This window comes from Rattus rattus, chromosome 2 (genome assembly GCF_011064425.1).
Source record: "Rattus rattus isolate New Zealand chromosome 2, Rrattus_CSIRO_v1, whole genome shotgun sequence".
Taxonomy (NCBI): domain Eukaryota; kingdom Metazoa; phylum Chordata; class Mammalia; order Rodentia; family Muridae; genus Rattus; species Rattus rattus.
Genome location: NC_046155.1, coordinates 158,028,991 through 158,043,904, shown reverse-complemented (window position 1 = coordinate 158,043,904; position 14,914 = coordinate 158,028,991).

Below are 14,914 nucleotides of genomic sequence, written 5' to 3'. Positions count from 1 at the left end.
ATCTGTATGACAAGAACTTCAAGTCTCTGAAGAAATAAATTGAGGAAGATATCAGAAGATGGAAAGAACCTCCATGCTCATGGATTGGCAGGAATAATATAGTAAAGATGGCCATTTTGCCAAAAGCAATCTACACATTCAATGCAATCCACATCAAAATTCCTACTCAATTCTTTATAGAGATAGAAAGAGCAATTTGCAAATTCATTTGGAATAACAAAAAACCCAGTATAGTGAAAACTATACTCAACAATAAAAGATCTTAAGGGGAATCACCATCCCTGACTTCAATCAGTATTACAGAGCAATAGTCATTAAAACTGTATGGTATTGGTACAGAGACAGGCATATAGATCAGTGGAATAGAATTTAAGACCCAGAAATGAACCTGCACACCTATGGTCACTTGATCTTTGGCAAAGGAGATAAAACCAAAAAATGGAAGAAAGATAGCATTTTCAACAAATGGTGCTGGTTCAACTGGAGGTCAGCATGCAGAAGAAGGCAAATCGATCCATTCTTATCACCATGTACAAAGCTTAAGTCCAAGTGGATCAAGGAGCTCCACATCGAACCAGATACAATCAAACTAATAGAAGGAAAAGTGGGGAAGAGTCTCAAATACATCGGCACTGGGGAAAACTTCCTGAACAAAACACAAATGGTTCATGATCTAAGAGCAAGAATCAACAAATGGGACCTCATAAAACTGCAAAGCATCTATAAGGCAAAAGACACTGTCATTAGAACAAAACGTCTGCCAACAGATTGGGAAAAGATCTTTACCAATCCTACATCTGATAGAGGGCTAATATCCAAAATATACAAAGAACTCAAGAAGTTAGACTCCAGAGAGTCAAATAACCCTATTAAAAATATGGTACGGAGCTAAACAAAACATTCTCAGCTGAGGATTATCGAATGGCCAAAAGGCACCTAAAGAAATGTTCAACATCCTTAGTCATCAGGGAAATGCAAATCAAAACAACAGTTGAGATTCCACCTCACACCAATCAGAATAGCTAAGTTAAAAAACTCAGGTGACAGAAGATGCTGGCGAGGATGTGGAGAATGAGGAACAGCCCTCCAGTTTTGGTGGGATTGCAAACTGGAACAACCACTCTGGAAATCAGTCTGGAGGTTCCTCAGAAAATTGGATATTCCACTATCTGAGGACCCTGATATACCTCTCATGGGCATATACCCAAAAGATGCTCCAACATATAACAAAGACACATGCTTCACTATGTTCTTAGCAGCCTTCTTTATAATAGCCAGAAGCTGGAAAGAACCCAGATTCCCTTCAACAGAGGAATGGATTCAAAAAATGTGGTACATCTACACAATGGATACTATTCAGGTATCAAAAACAATGACTTCATGAAATTCACAGCCAAATGGAATGAACTAGAAAATGTCATTCCGAGTGAGGTTACTCAATCACAGAAAAACACTCTTGGTATGTACTCATAGAGACATGGATATTAGCCAAAATACTCGAATTACCCAAGATGCAATCCACAGACCACCAGAAGCTCAAGAAGAAGGATGACCAAAATACGAATGTTCCCACTCCTTCTTAAAAGGGGAAAAATATTAATAGGAGGGCATGTGGAAACAAAGTTTAGAGCAGTGACTCAAGGAATGGCCATTCAAAGCCTGCCCCACATGTTACACATATATAAACAGCCACCAAAACTTGATAAGATTGATGAAGGTAAAAAATGCATGCTAAAAGGGACCGGGTATAGATATCTCCTGAGAGACACATCCAGAGCATGTTAAATACAGAGGTCAATGCTAACAACAAACCACGAACTGAGAATAGGTCCCCCTTTGGGGGGAATTAGGGAAAGTATTGAAAGAGGTGAAGTAGCTTGCAACCCCATAAAAACAACAATGCCAAACAACCAGAGCTTCCAGGGACTAAACCACTAATGAAAGACTATACTTGGACTGACCCAGGGCTCCAACTGCATATGTAGCATAGAATAGCCTTGTTGGGGCACCAGTGGAAGGGGAAGCCCTTGATCCTGCCAAGGTTGGGACCCCAGAACAGGGGAATATGAGGGGAGGATAAAGGGAGATGTATAGGGAGAATAACTGCATGGGGGAAGGGAAGAGGAGGGGAGGGAATGGGGACTAATGGACAGGAAACCCGGAAGGGTAAAAATATTTGAAATGTAAGTAAAGAAATATATCTAATAAAAATAAAATAAAATAAAATGTGACATATATGTGGTATACAATATATGGCACATTTCTTATATATTTGCCTTATAATAGTCCAAATATCTAGTTTAAGAAAAACCTCACATGCCTTGTCAATCCCACATTCATCACAATGTCTTCTGAATTGTTTACTTTCTTGGAAAGTCAAATCAGTTTCATAAATAGAACAATCATTTAAAACAATGCCTTATGAGTTCTAAAGCAATCCAACTGGGATTGTGTAAATGCACATAATCAGAATGAAAATTAACTTGTGTTAAATATTTATATTATTTGCTATTTCACATAAACATTGACTTTGATGATGTAGAAAGTCTAACCCTACAATAGCTTAAGTTTTAGAGTTCTTATTCATTTTATTCTATTGCAAAAAATAATGTCTTTAATTTAAAACAAAACTCTATGTCATGTTCAATGACTCTTCAAATGAAGCCTTGATAGTCATCAGAAGTAATTGGTGTCACAAATTTCTGTGAAATATGAAAGAGAGATATCAGACATTACCTTTGATGGAATCACCTTTTTATCTATAACTTGATCTGCTGAAGAAGTTTGAAAGAAATGGCCTCAATTCAGTAACCATCCCTCAAGATTGCTCTCAAAGATCACCCCGTCTTCTTACTTCCATTACTCACTGAATCAGACTTCTAAAATGAAGAATGATCTTGATATATGTACATTCAAATATAAAGATAATACTTAATTGAAACTGTAAGAGTATTAACATGAATAGATTGATGCTGGTGTTTTATGAATTTGTGCAGCACAAATAGATGTTTAGATTCACTCCCTGCAGCTCACTCTGTTGCACCCTGTTAGATTATATAGTGTAGGGAAGCACTTGCCAGATGGCAGCTGGCCCTGAATAGAGTTTTCATTGAATTTTTATCCACTATGAACTTCATAGTCTATATCACAGTGTTGTGATAGCATAAATGAGCTAAAATCCAATATCAAATAAAATGAGGCACAATGACATGGTATTTTATAGATTAAACAACAAGAATAGAAGAAAAAGAAAATATACTTCTTCCACTTGGGCTCTCCTTTCTGCATCTTCTGTTACTTATATCGTCAAGTTACAGCTCATGTAAAAGAGCATTATTGGATTATATTATAGTTCCTTTGGAAGATAGATGAGGTCTATAGATCGAGTCTACTGAGAACCTAATCTATAATAGAGTATTTGGAAATCTTATTAATTTGAATTTCTGCTAATATACAGCTGACTATGATTACAACATCATGAGATTTTTTAAAATTGTTGACTCCTCCTCAATTTATGTTTCAAAGGAGTTAATACGAGATTAACTTCTATAGTTTTAACAAACTTAATTTTATTTCTTATGTGGTAACAGAAAACTGGTGAGTATCTAACATGGTATTTGTATAGCACTTGACCCAAATGTAAAAATAACTCCATTGCAGCACCATGTGAGTGACTAAAGAAACTCTGGGCAAATTAGAAAAGGAAGATACGGTGACAACTTTAGCCTTATCAAACTTATTCAATGAATGCTTAACTTTCAAGAATCATTCATGAAGTCCTAACAAGATTGAAGAGTCTTGTCACATACTGTTGAAGAAGAGTGTCATGATAATAGGGCACAGGAGAGCCATAAATCTCTCAGGACTGCCATCTGTCTCTGGTTTTCAATGGAGGATACAATTCCTCACACTTTTTCTTGCTTTTGGCCTAACACGGCACCATGACAATATCCTCAATTCAATATTCAGCTTCCTAAACACAAATAGAATAACTTTATTTTCCAATAAAATTAGTGTTTTATTGGTATTTGTTATAACAGCAACAATGAACAAACAAAAGAAAACCATGCTACACTTTCTGGAATAGCATTCCTCTTGTTAAAACCTATACTCTTCCTGCATAATCAAACATAAGATTTTAAGTTGTAAAGTTTGATAAAACGATTGAATCATTAAGATATTTATTTGAAAATATATGCGATGTCAAAATGAAATATGAAAGAAAAATTAGATGGTATGAATATTTAAAATGAGAAATTACTAAGTGTGCTTATGAGAGGTAACAATGTTATTAACAAGTTGAAGGTCTCTAAATAAAAAGACAATCTCACTGGAAAGGCAAAATCAACTATATGAATTAATATACCATTGTAATTTACCTATTACAAACTTTTAAAATTCAACTATAAAGTTTAAAATGCAAAAATCAGTGGAAGTCTGGAGCATATAAAATGTTTCAATCAGAAATTATAATGATAGGGAAATAATACTTCACATGTTCTACAATTCAGAGGGCTATGCTCCTGAATCATTCTTAGTAATCTATTAAAGTGGCTCAAGCATATTCAGTGAACAAACCTTTAGAACCTATAAAACATGGGATTCAAGTAACTTGAAATCTTACCTAGGAACCATTCAAACGAGCTACAGGATAACAACTGAGGAGCAGATCTGAGAAACTTTGATTAGGGAAAAGCAGAAAGATGTCAGAAATGTATCTCAGAGAAACAGGATAGTAATAACAGGAATTATAGAAAATACGTTGAAAAAAATTAAGTGTAGGGGAATTTAATATCTGAAAAATACAAATTAAACTATGGATAATTTATGAAACTATAGAAAACACAGGAGAAATCTAAGTCATTATGTCATAGAGATGTTTGGGCTTCCACATTTATCTTAACACTACTCATACTAGTGACACCATGTGGAATCGGTTTAGGTTTTAATGAAGTGATAGGTGGATAAAGATAATGTTATCTTGACATTTATTTTCCCACAATAAGAAAGCAATAATATTTTCATAGCTAGAAAAAGAACTGTAAATATTTTTATTCTGAGAAATAAGAAAAAATACACAAATATTGTATGTTTCCTCAAATATGTAAAATATAAATATGTAAAATATAAAATTAAAAATATATATATATATATATATATATATATATATATATATATATATATATATATATATGAAATGATGAAGGAGTCCCCTAGGGCTGCCCGAGGTAGCCTGTTTTCCCCACTGGACCTGAATTCTCTCTCCAAATCTGCCCACCTTCATCACACCTGCACATCCTCAACCATACAGGTAAACTTCCCTTCCCCACCCATTTTCCTGCTCACTAAATGTTATTGGGCACATTAAGCTGCCCTGAGCTGTCTGCTATCTCCTCTGGACATCTGTCCTCTAATACCTTTCTGAACACCTTCACCAGAAATACAGATACTGATCCATACACATTAACTTCCCATCCTTACCCATCTCCATAGCTCCCTTAGTCGTCTAGAGCATCCAAAGCTACACTGAGCAATCTCTTATCCATGGCAGAACTCCTTTCTCACATTACCTCTCTATCTACCATTATCACAGATTCAGACTCTGAACCATGTAGACCGGCAGATCCTGAATCACACTTGCCTAATGACCTGGAACCATACAGTCCAAGGATATAGTTCAGAGTCCTGTCACACCAATACCATCAAGGTTAACACCGTTCCCAATATCTACTACAACAGGAACATCCAGGGTCCAAAGACAACCAGATAGCTAAAGGCCCTTGAAAGAACCCAATCAGCAAAGTACATGGCAATATGGCACCTCCAGAGCACAGCTACCCCCTCTTACCCACTCTTACCCAATCATTGTAGAGAGCTGCAACATGCTGCGCCTCAAAGATGGCGCTGGTTTCTGCCTTCCACCCTCCCAACGGTGAGCGCTCCTTACAGTAAACAAGTCCTTATTTGGCTATGTCTGCCTGGCCTGCTAGCTTCCCCACAGTGACACCCTATCTACATGACCCACGTGGCTTGCTAGGACTGGCCAGTGCTAGCTATTTAAGTGTGGTGCAGGGCATTCCCCAGAGAGAGAGAGTCAGAAGAGATAGAGGTCAGAAGATTGTATCAAGGTTCCTGAGTAAAACTGCTTGAAGAAGATCTCCTGTGGTCATGTCTTCCTTGCTGGTCGAGGTTGGGCATGGCAAGTGGTGGCCCCTGCGGAGAATCCTCGAATCCACAGTAAAGGGATTCAACTCTCTCTGAGATCAGAACTTCTTGCAGTCAGGGCAGCGCTGGAAAGTTCCCAAGGTAAGGTGGGACAATAAGGACCACGGGAAATAAGAGGCTATAAAGTCTCAAGGTAGTGAGCAAGTAAAGTTCGAGGTAGCAGCGAACCAAAAGGAGACAATAAAGTTCCCAGGTTTTGGGACGAGGGTTAAGTTCTTGGATTGAGACAATAAGATTCCCGGTTTTGGGACAAGTCGCAAAGCTCTCAGATTGAGACTATAAGGTTCCGGGTTTTGGGACAAGTTAAGAGGGACGTAGCTTACACCCGGAAATCTGGAGAGTTTTCTGCATTACTACAGCCATTGTTACTGTTAATAGCAGTTTCTGCCGCCTCAGCCATTGCTGCGGCCATATCCCGTACCTCCGTAGTACAGACTGTGGTAGCTGTAAGTAATTTATCCGCAGCTGTGAGTAATCTATCCGCATGTGTTGCAGAAGCTTTAGATGTTCATGGTAATATTAATAGTCAGTTGAAAACAGGAATTTTGCTGCTGTATCAAAGGGTCGATTTGCTCCAGGAACAAGGGGATATTATGATGGGTGTGACTTTGAGTTTTATGGTTATATTATTACTCTGGGAGAGAGTACAAGATACAAACTTTTCCAGTTTCAGACTAAGGAACACAGTATTTTGGGAGAAAGATTTTGTCTTTGTGCTTTTAAAAAGTGTGATTGGGCTCTGGAAACCTCACAGAATCATACTGATCAGATTTGATAGAGGTAGACCGCCTGAAAAATTTATTCAGGAGAATCAAACAAAAGGTGCAAGAAGAATGAAGATCCTGCTGTTGCTGACACTTCTCGGTGTGACCCAAATGCTGGTCCAAATGGAACCCCAGTTGGGGATACTATCGGTGTTCCCGAGACTCAGGCCAATACATCATGACTTTTAAGACCACTCCTCTAATTTGGCTAAAAAGTTTCAAGTTATGTTCTAGGCAATTGGACAGGAGAATTCAATTTCTTAGTGGATGAGCTACATGTAGCCATCATGACCATGAACTCCACACGTGCAGATGCTAGACTGGTTACGGGATTGTCATCTTGGATTGCTGCTGCTATGAATCATCTTAGAGAGTGGGTGGGTATGGGAGCCCTAGCTGGATTCTTGCTGCTGGTCTCCCTAGTGAGCCTGTGGTGTCTCTGTAGAATGAGGTTTGTTCAGAGGCGGCACGCGGCTATGGTGGTACAGACATTTACAGCCATTGAAGCAGGACAGTCCCCTCAAGCCTGGCTTACGGTCATTCAGAAGACCTAGTTGCACCTCGCCCCTGAGTATATGTGAGTGACCTTGCCCAGCGACGGGCAACTTCCCTTCTACCTAAGGCATGGAACCTTGTGGGCGACGAGGTGTCCTACGATGGGTTTAATGAAGGGATGATCCTAAGACAGGGGGGGTTGCCACGCTCAGTGGTGCTTTTGGCTGCTTGATTAATTAAACAAAAAGGGGGAACTGTAGAGAGCTGCGACGTGCCGCGCCGCAAAGATGGCACTGGTTTCTGCCTTCCACCCTCCCAACGGTGAGTGCGCCTTGCAGTAAACAAGTCCTTAATTGGCTATGTCTGCCTGGCCTGCCAGCTTCCGTATAGTGACAACCTATCTACATGACCCACGTGGCTTGCTAGGACTGGCCAGTGCTAGCTATTTAAGTGTGGTGCAGGGTGTTCCCCAGAGAGAGAGAGTCAGAAGAGATAGAGGTCAGAAGATTGTATCAAGGTTCCTGAGTAAAACTGCTTGATGAAGATCTCCTGTGGTCATGTCTTCCTTGCTGGTCGAGGTTGGGCGTGGCAAATCATATCCTCTTTGTCCCTGTCCCTTCTCTCCCAACCCCACCCCCCTTTCCCTCCATGTGCTCATTGCTGGCCTTTCCTCTCCTCTCCTCTTCTTCTTTCATTAAACCTCTCCATGTGGAAAAAACAAAAACAAACAACAACAACAACAACAACAAACCCAAAACCAAAGCAAAACAAAGGAATACAACTACCCTACTAAGGCAAGCCCTGAATTTCCTAACACAGCAGAAGCACAAGAGAATGACCATAAACCCAATATTATAAAGAAAATAGAGGCCTTAAAAGAGGAAAGGAATGATTATCTATGATTATCCATGATTATAACATGGACGTTGCTGAAAACAATCAAGAGATTCAATACAATCCCCATCAAAAAAAATCCAGGATAACTAAAACTATTCTCAACAATAAAAGAACGTCTGGGGAAATCACCATTACTAACCTCAAGTTGTATTACAGAGCAATAGTGATTAAAACTATATGGTATTGGTACAGAGACAAGCAGGTATATCAATAGAAAAGAATTGAAGATTTAGAAATGAACCCACACACCTATGGTCACTTGATTTTTGACAAAGATGCTAAAACCATCCAGTGGAAAAAAGACAGCACTTTCAGCAAATGGTGCTAGATCAACTTGTAGTTAGCATGGAGAAGAATGCAAATCTTATCTCCTTGTAAAAAGCTCAAGTCCAAGTGGATCAAGGACCTCCACATAAAACGTGGTACACTCAAACTAATAGAAGAAAAATTGGGGGAGAAACTTGAACATATGGGCAGGGGGAAATTTCTACCCCATGAAAATGAAAAGCTTCTGTAGAGCAAAGGACACTACCAATAAGGCAAACAGAGCATACAGATTGGAAAGGACTTTTACAAACCCTACATCTGACAAAATCCAAAACTGTAGAGAACTCAAGAACATAAGCATCCAAACCCTAAATAACCCAAATAAAAATGGGGTACAAAAATGTGGTACAGAAGTAAATGAGAAATCTCAACAAAAGAATTTCAAAAGGCCAAGAAGCTCTTAAAGAAATGTTAAAAGATTTTAGTCATCAGGAAAATGCAAATCAAACATACTTGAGATTCTATCTTACACAGGTCAGAATGACAAAAAAAAAAAAAAAAAAAAGCTCAAGTGATTGTATATGCTGGTAAGGATGTGGATCAAGAAAAATACTCCTTCATTGGTGGAGAAAGTGCAAACTTGTACAAACAGTTTGGAAATTAAATTGACAGTTTTTCAGAAAACAGTGAATAGTTCTAGCTCAAGACCTATCTATAGTATTCATGGGCATATATCCAAAAGATTCTCCCCATTCCACAAAGACCCTCGATCAAATATGTTTATAGCAGCTTTATTTATAATAGGCAGGAACTGGAAATGGTCTAGATGTCCCCAACTGAAGAGTGGATTAAGTAAATGTGGTATATCTAAACAATGGAATACTGTTCAGCTATTAAAAACAATGGCACCATAAATTTTGTAGGCAAATGGATATAACTTGAGAATATCAACCTGAATGAGGCAACCCAGTTCTAAAAGGCCATGAATAGTATGTATTCATTTATAAGTGGATATTAGCCATAAAATACAGGATACCCATGTTATACTCTACAGACCCAAAGAAGCCAAACAATGGAGAAGGTCCAAACAAGGATGCCTGGATGTTACTCAGAAGGGAGGATAAAATAGTAATCAGAGGTAGATTGACTAAGAGACCTAGATGAGAGAAGGGTTGTGGAGGAGATTTGGGAGACTAGGGATCAGATTTGAAGAGGAACAGTAGGGATACCTAGAGAGCCAGGAGAATAAATTCAAATCTACAAGTGATTCAGGTGGGGAGGTCACTAGCATTTGTAGGGTGTAACAGAGATCTGGGATAAGGAATGTGCCCAATAATCAATGGGTGTGACCTTAGCTGTTACTCACAACATTTCATATATGGTACCCAAAATATCACCTCCTGTAACAAGGCAGGTATATCAGTGTAGTTATAGAGTTACCAATATGCCTCCAAAACTCCCAATCCAAAACACTGAGGGAATGCCCAACCAATAACTAGCTTAATTTGAAACCTATCCCATAGGCAAGCACCAATATCTGATACTATTAATGATAGTCTCTTTTGATTGCAGCCAGGAGTCTAGCATTCTTGTCTTCTGAGAGACTCCAAACAGTAGATGACTTAGATGGAGACAACCACAGTGAAACAGTGGTTGAAGTCAGGAATCATATGGAAGAATAGGGAGAAATATTGCCTGCCCTCAAAGGAATAGGAACTCCACAGGAAGACCAACAGAGTCAACTAACTTATAACCTTGGGGCTCTCAAAGCCTAAACCACCAACCAAAGAGCATACAAAGGATGGACTTGGACTTTCTTGCACATATTTACCAGATGTGCAACATGGTCCTCATGCAGATCCTGAGCAACCAGAGAGGGAGCTATCCAAAAAGCTGTTCCCTGTACTTGGCATATGTTCTTCTAATTAGGCTGCCTTGTCTGTCCTCAGTAGGAGAAGATGCACCCGGCTGATTTTTATTGCTACCTCTAGTTACTCTCATCTATAATATCAAGCAAAATCAATACCATACATTCTCATAAACAAGATCAAATTATCAACCAGTGGATGGAAAAATACTTCAGAGTTATGTGTATCAGTGAGCAGACACATAGTACAGTATGTCAAACTGGGCTCCCTGGTCCTAGAGACTTAAGTTGGGACCAGGAAGGAATGGAAGAAGGGTAGATACAGAAAAACTAGGGTCAGATAGTATGTACATAATTTAATATTATTAAAGAAGCTATGGTGAGCAACAGAGAACTTTAGAATCATTTTTTTGTCTATAGAGCATGGGCAAGAGTAGATTAGTCTCATAGGAGGTATCTGTTAGGGAATAGGTTCAGACTATAAAAGTCCAAGAAGAGGGAGCTACAGTTGTTAGTCTTGTACATATTTTGGTTCTAGAAAAAAAGGCTTTGATAGCCCTCTGTGCTTCACCAGGCAAAGACTTTGTGAATTGCACAGGGTAAAGATTGGAATATTTGATATGGCTCTGCCAATGTTAAGGAAACTCAGTCACTGAAGGCTTCACTCAATCAAGGTTTCCAATATTACCTGAAGTGCAGGAATGTTAAGAGAATATTGAAAGTTTTGAGATCATTTAAATCCAATGGACTGACCATAGGTCATAGCCAATGTTTCAGTAATATGGATACATGCCAAGTTTATAAGTAAGGAAAGAACTAAGTGTGCAGTTGGCATTGCCCCTAAGCTTCCTTTGTCAAATTGTCTCTTATGTTCAGAAATACATGATCTGAGAATGATGTAAAATAAATGAAGTTGTGACAAGCAAACATGGGAGGGAAACAAGAAAATAACAATAAGCTGAAGAAAAGTTCTGTTGTTTCTCCTTCCTGAAAATTATATTACTACTGGTGATTTTGATAACAAACAATATTTTACATATTTTGAAATATTTGTTCTCAAAATTAACCTTCTATTTGGGGATATATTGATTGGGACTTGTGATTTGAGCAAGCTAGTTATATTTCTGATATTCATGTGTGTGTGTGTGTGTGTGTGTGTGTGTGATTGTGAAGAGAATTTGCTTATACATATGCACATCCATACATATACCATTTCTTCGAAAGATATAAAAATTCTTGAGTGAGCCAAGTAAATATTTAATTGAAACATCATGATATAAAAGCAATAATGATTAATTTTTTATTAAACACAATGAATGCAATATGTGTGAGCAAACAATTATGAAAGTAAATATCTTAGCTAAATATTTATTTGAATTTCAAAGAAAGTAGAAAATATATAATTTTCACAGAACCTAATTATGGACATATTATATCACTGGATCACCAGTACTACAAAAGAAAACATAGTTTGAGTCCAAAGACTGGGGACTTGTTTTTACATACATACATAGAGATCAGAAGTATTAATGAATATAATTACTCAAGTATGTGAAAAAAAAGTATTGAAGTAACATAGACAGGACCTAATTATGGACATATTATATCACTGGATCACCAGTACTACAAAAGAAAACATAGTTTGAGTCCAAAGACTGGGGACTTGTTTTTACATACATACATAGATAGTAGAAGTATTAATGAATATAATTACTCAAGTATGTGAAAAAGAAGTATTGAAGTAACATAGACAGGAAACTAGATAAACATAAAAAGAAACTTTTAAAAATATATTATAGGTCTATTCTAAGATGTCCTCGGCTGATGTTTACAACTTGCTCCAAAAAGATTTGAGTGATTCTCACTTTCTATGGATAAACAGAGTATCTTACTGTAATGAAAAATAACATTTACAAGTTACATTATAAAAGTAGGCCTTCTCTCAATAGTGCATATTTTCTTTTCTGCCTCATATGAAATATTCCCCTATGAGGAAATTCTCATTGCAAGATGTGTCACTTTATAGAATTATTCTGTTTGAAACTAATGATCTTAATACAAGACTTCAACAGAAATCAGAATTTGCCAGTAACACTGAAAGGGAACATAGAGTAAGTTTACCCCCCAAGTATTCAGACAAGGCCTTTTCCTATACTGTTGCTTTACTCAGGCTTCTGATAGATAACGAAATGTAGGATGCAGTAAACCTGCCACTGGATCTCTCACACACATCACCTGTAAGAAACTGATTTTGTTATTTTTATATCAGTTATTTTGTGTTGACCCATAGAATAGCAAAGTGTAACTGATAATATACCCTTTTCAAGACATACAGAAGAAAACAGAATGAATATTAAAAGAAAACACACACCAGAAAAAGTATTTTTCAGGGGTAGCTTAGTTTTTATATCAACTTGCTAAGGGTGCTATAGGAAAGCTATGTCTGTAATCATTTACTAAACTAAAGTCAGCAACAAGAAACATTTGTTTTTGTTTTAGAAAAATCTCTCTCGGTCCCCAACTCCGAAAAAAAAGAAAAAGAAAAAAATCTCTCTCTCTCTCTCTCTCTCTCTCTCTCTCTCTCTCTCTGTCTGTCTCTCTCTCTGTCTCTCTCTGTCTGTCTCTCTCTCTGTCTCTCTCTCTGTCTCTCTCTGTCTCTCTCTGTCTCTCTCTCTCTCTCTCTCTCTTCCTGTATGGGTGTGCACATGTGAGCCTACTGTACTACATAGATAAGTTCTCAGAGTAGAATTTAGAAGTTTCTAAGTAAATACCTTATGTTTGTGAAGAACAGTTTTTTCCAATGTCCACCCACACTTTTTGCAGCCTGTCATATGATTTTGGACATGGTTGACTATTCTACACAAAAATATAAACCAATTTCCTATAATAAATATTAACACTTTCTTAAAGAATGTGAATGAAGCAGGAAACAGTGAATTGTCTCTTTGAATTTAGTAAATTATTCCATTATTAAATAGCCAACTCCAAAGTGAGTTGATATTTTTAGAACACTGAAATAAAGTTGTCTCTTTACTTTTTTTAAATCTAGCCCCATTGGTATAAATACCAACAAATATAAAAAAACAAAGTGTATCTCAATCTTATTTTTAAGTACTACCTAAAATTATCAGTAAAACATATGTAAATTGAAAGAGATCATATTTAAAATAATACATAAATATAAAGTATAATATTGATGTAAAAATAAATTATAATATTTATATAGAATCGAAACAGATTAAAATAAAATAACTTAATTAGAAAGAAAATCAAGGCACAGGGACCTAGGAACAATAAGGGGTAGGACCATTTGGGTTTCTTCCTGCACCTAGAGCTGAAAGCCATTTGCCAGGAGCACCTACACAGCTGAGAGCAGAGGTAAGACCAATTTTTCTGCTCCAAGTGACCTGCCTGATGACCTCAGGACATGCAAACACAGTTCTCTAGGAAGGACACTTCCATTTTCTGGCTGTGCCTGGAAGTGAACTGAACCAATCCCACAACACCCTGCACGCGAATCTCATGGGGGAGAGAGCTGAACTCTCAGAAGTGTGGACAATCCTGAGATCTCAGGGGAGACAGCCATTTCTGCCCACTTCTCCTCATATTCCTGGCCCAAGAGGAACCTGCCTAGTGGCCTCTGGATACTGGAATATAGACCCAGTGAGCAGGAGTAACCTGCTGGTTTTTGCCTGCATTCAGAACTGAACTGAAACTGTCCCAGAGCTCCATGCACCCAGATCCTGTGGAGGAGAGAGCTGGACCCTCAGAAGTACGGACAATCCTGAGAAACCAGAGGAGACAACTAACTTTGGCCCACATTCCTGACCCAAGAGGAAATCGCCTAGTGCCATCTGTGCCCTCTGGGCACAGGGACCTAGAAGCAGTCAGGGGTAGGAACCTTCATGTTTTTGCCTACTCCTAGAGCTGAACGTCAGTTGCCAGCACCAACATACATAAGAATCTGAGGATATTCAAAAAATCATCAGATCCTACTATGTAACCCTACATTCAACAAACCTGGAAAATCTGGAGGAAATGGACAATTGTCTAGACAAATACCAGGTACCAAAGTTAAATCAGGATCAGATAAACCATCTAAGCAACCACATCGCTCCTAAAGAAAAAGAAGCAGTTGTTAAAAGTCGCCCAACCAAAAGAGCCGAGGACTAGATGGGTTTAGTGGAGAATTCTATCAGAATTTCATAGATGACCTCACACCAATATGGTCTAAACAATCCCACAAATTAGAAACAGATGGAGCACGACCCAATTCCTTCTATGAAGTCACAATTATGCTTTTACCTAAAGCACACAAATACCCAAACAAAAGAGAACTTCAGACAAATTTCCCTTATGAATATTGAATCAAAAATACTCAATTAAATTCTTGCAAACC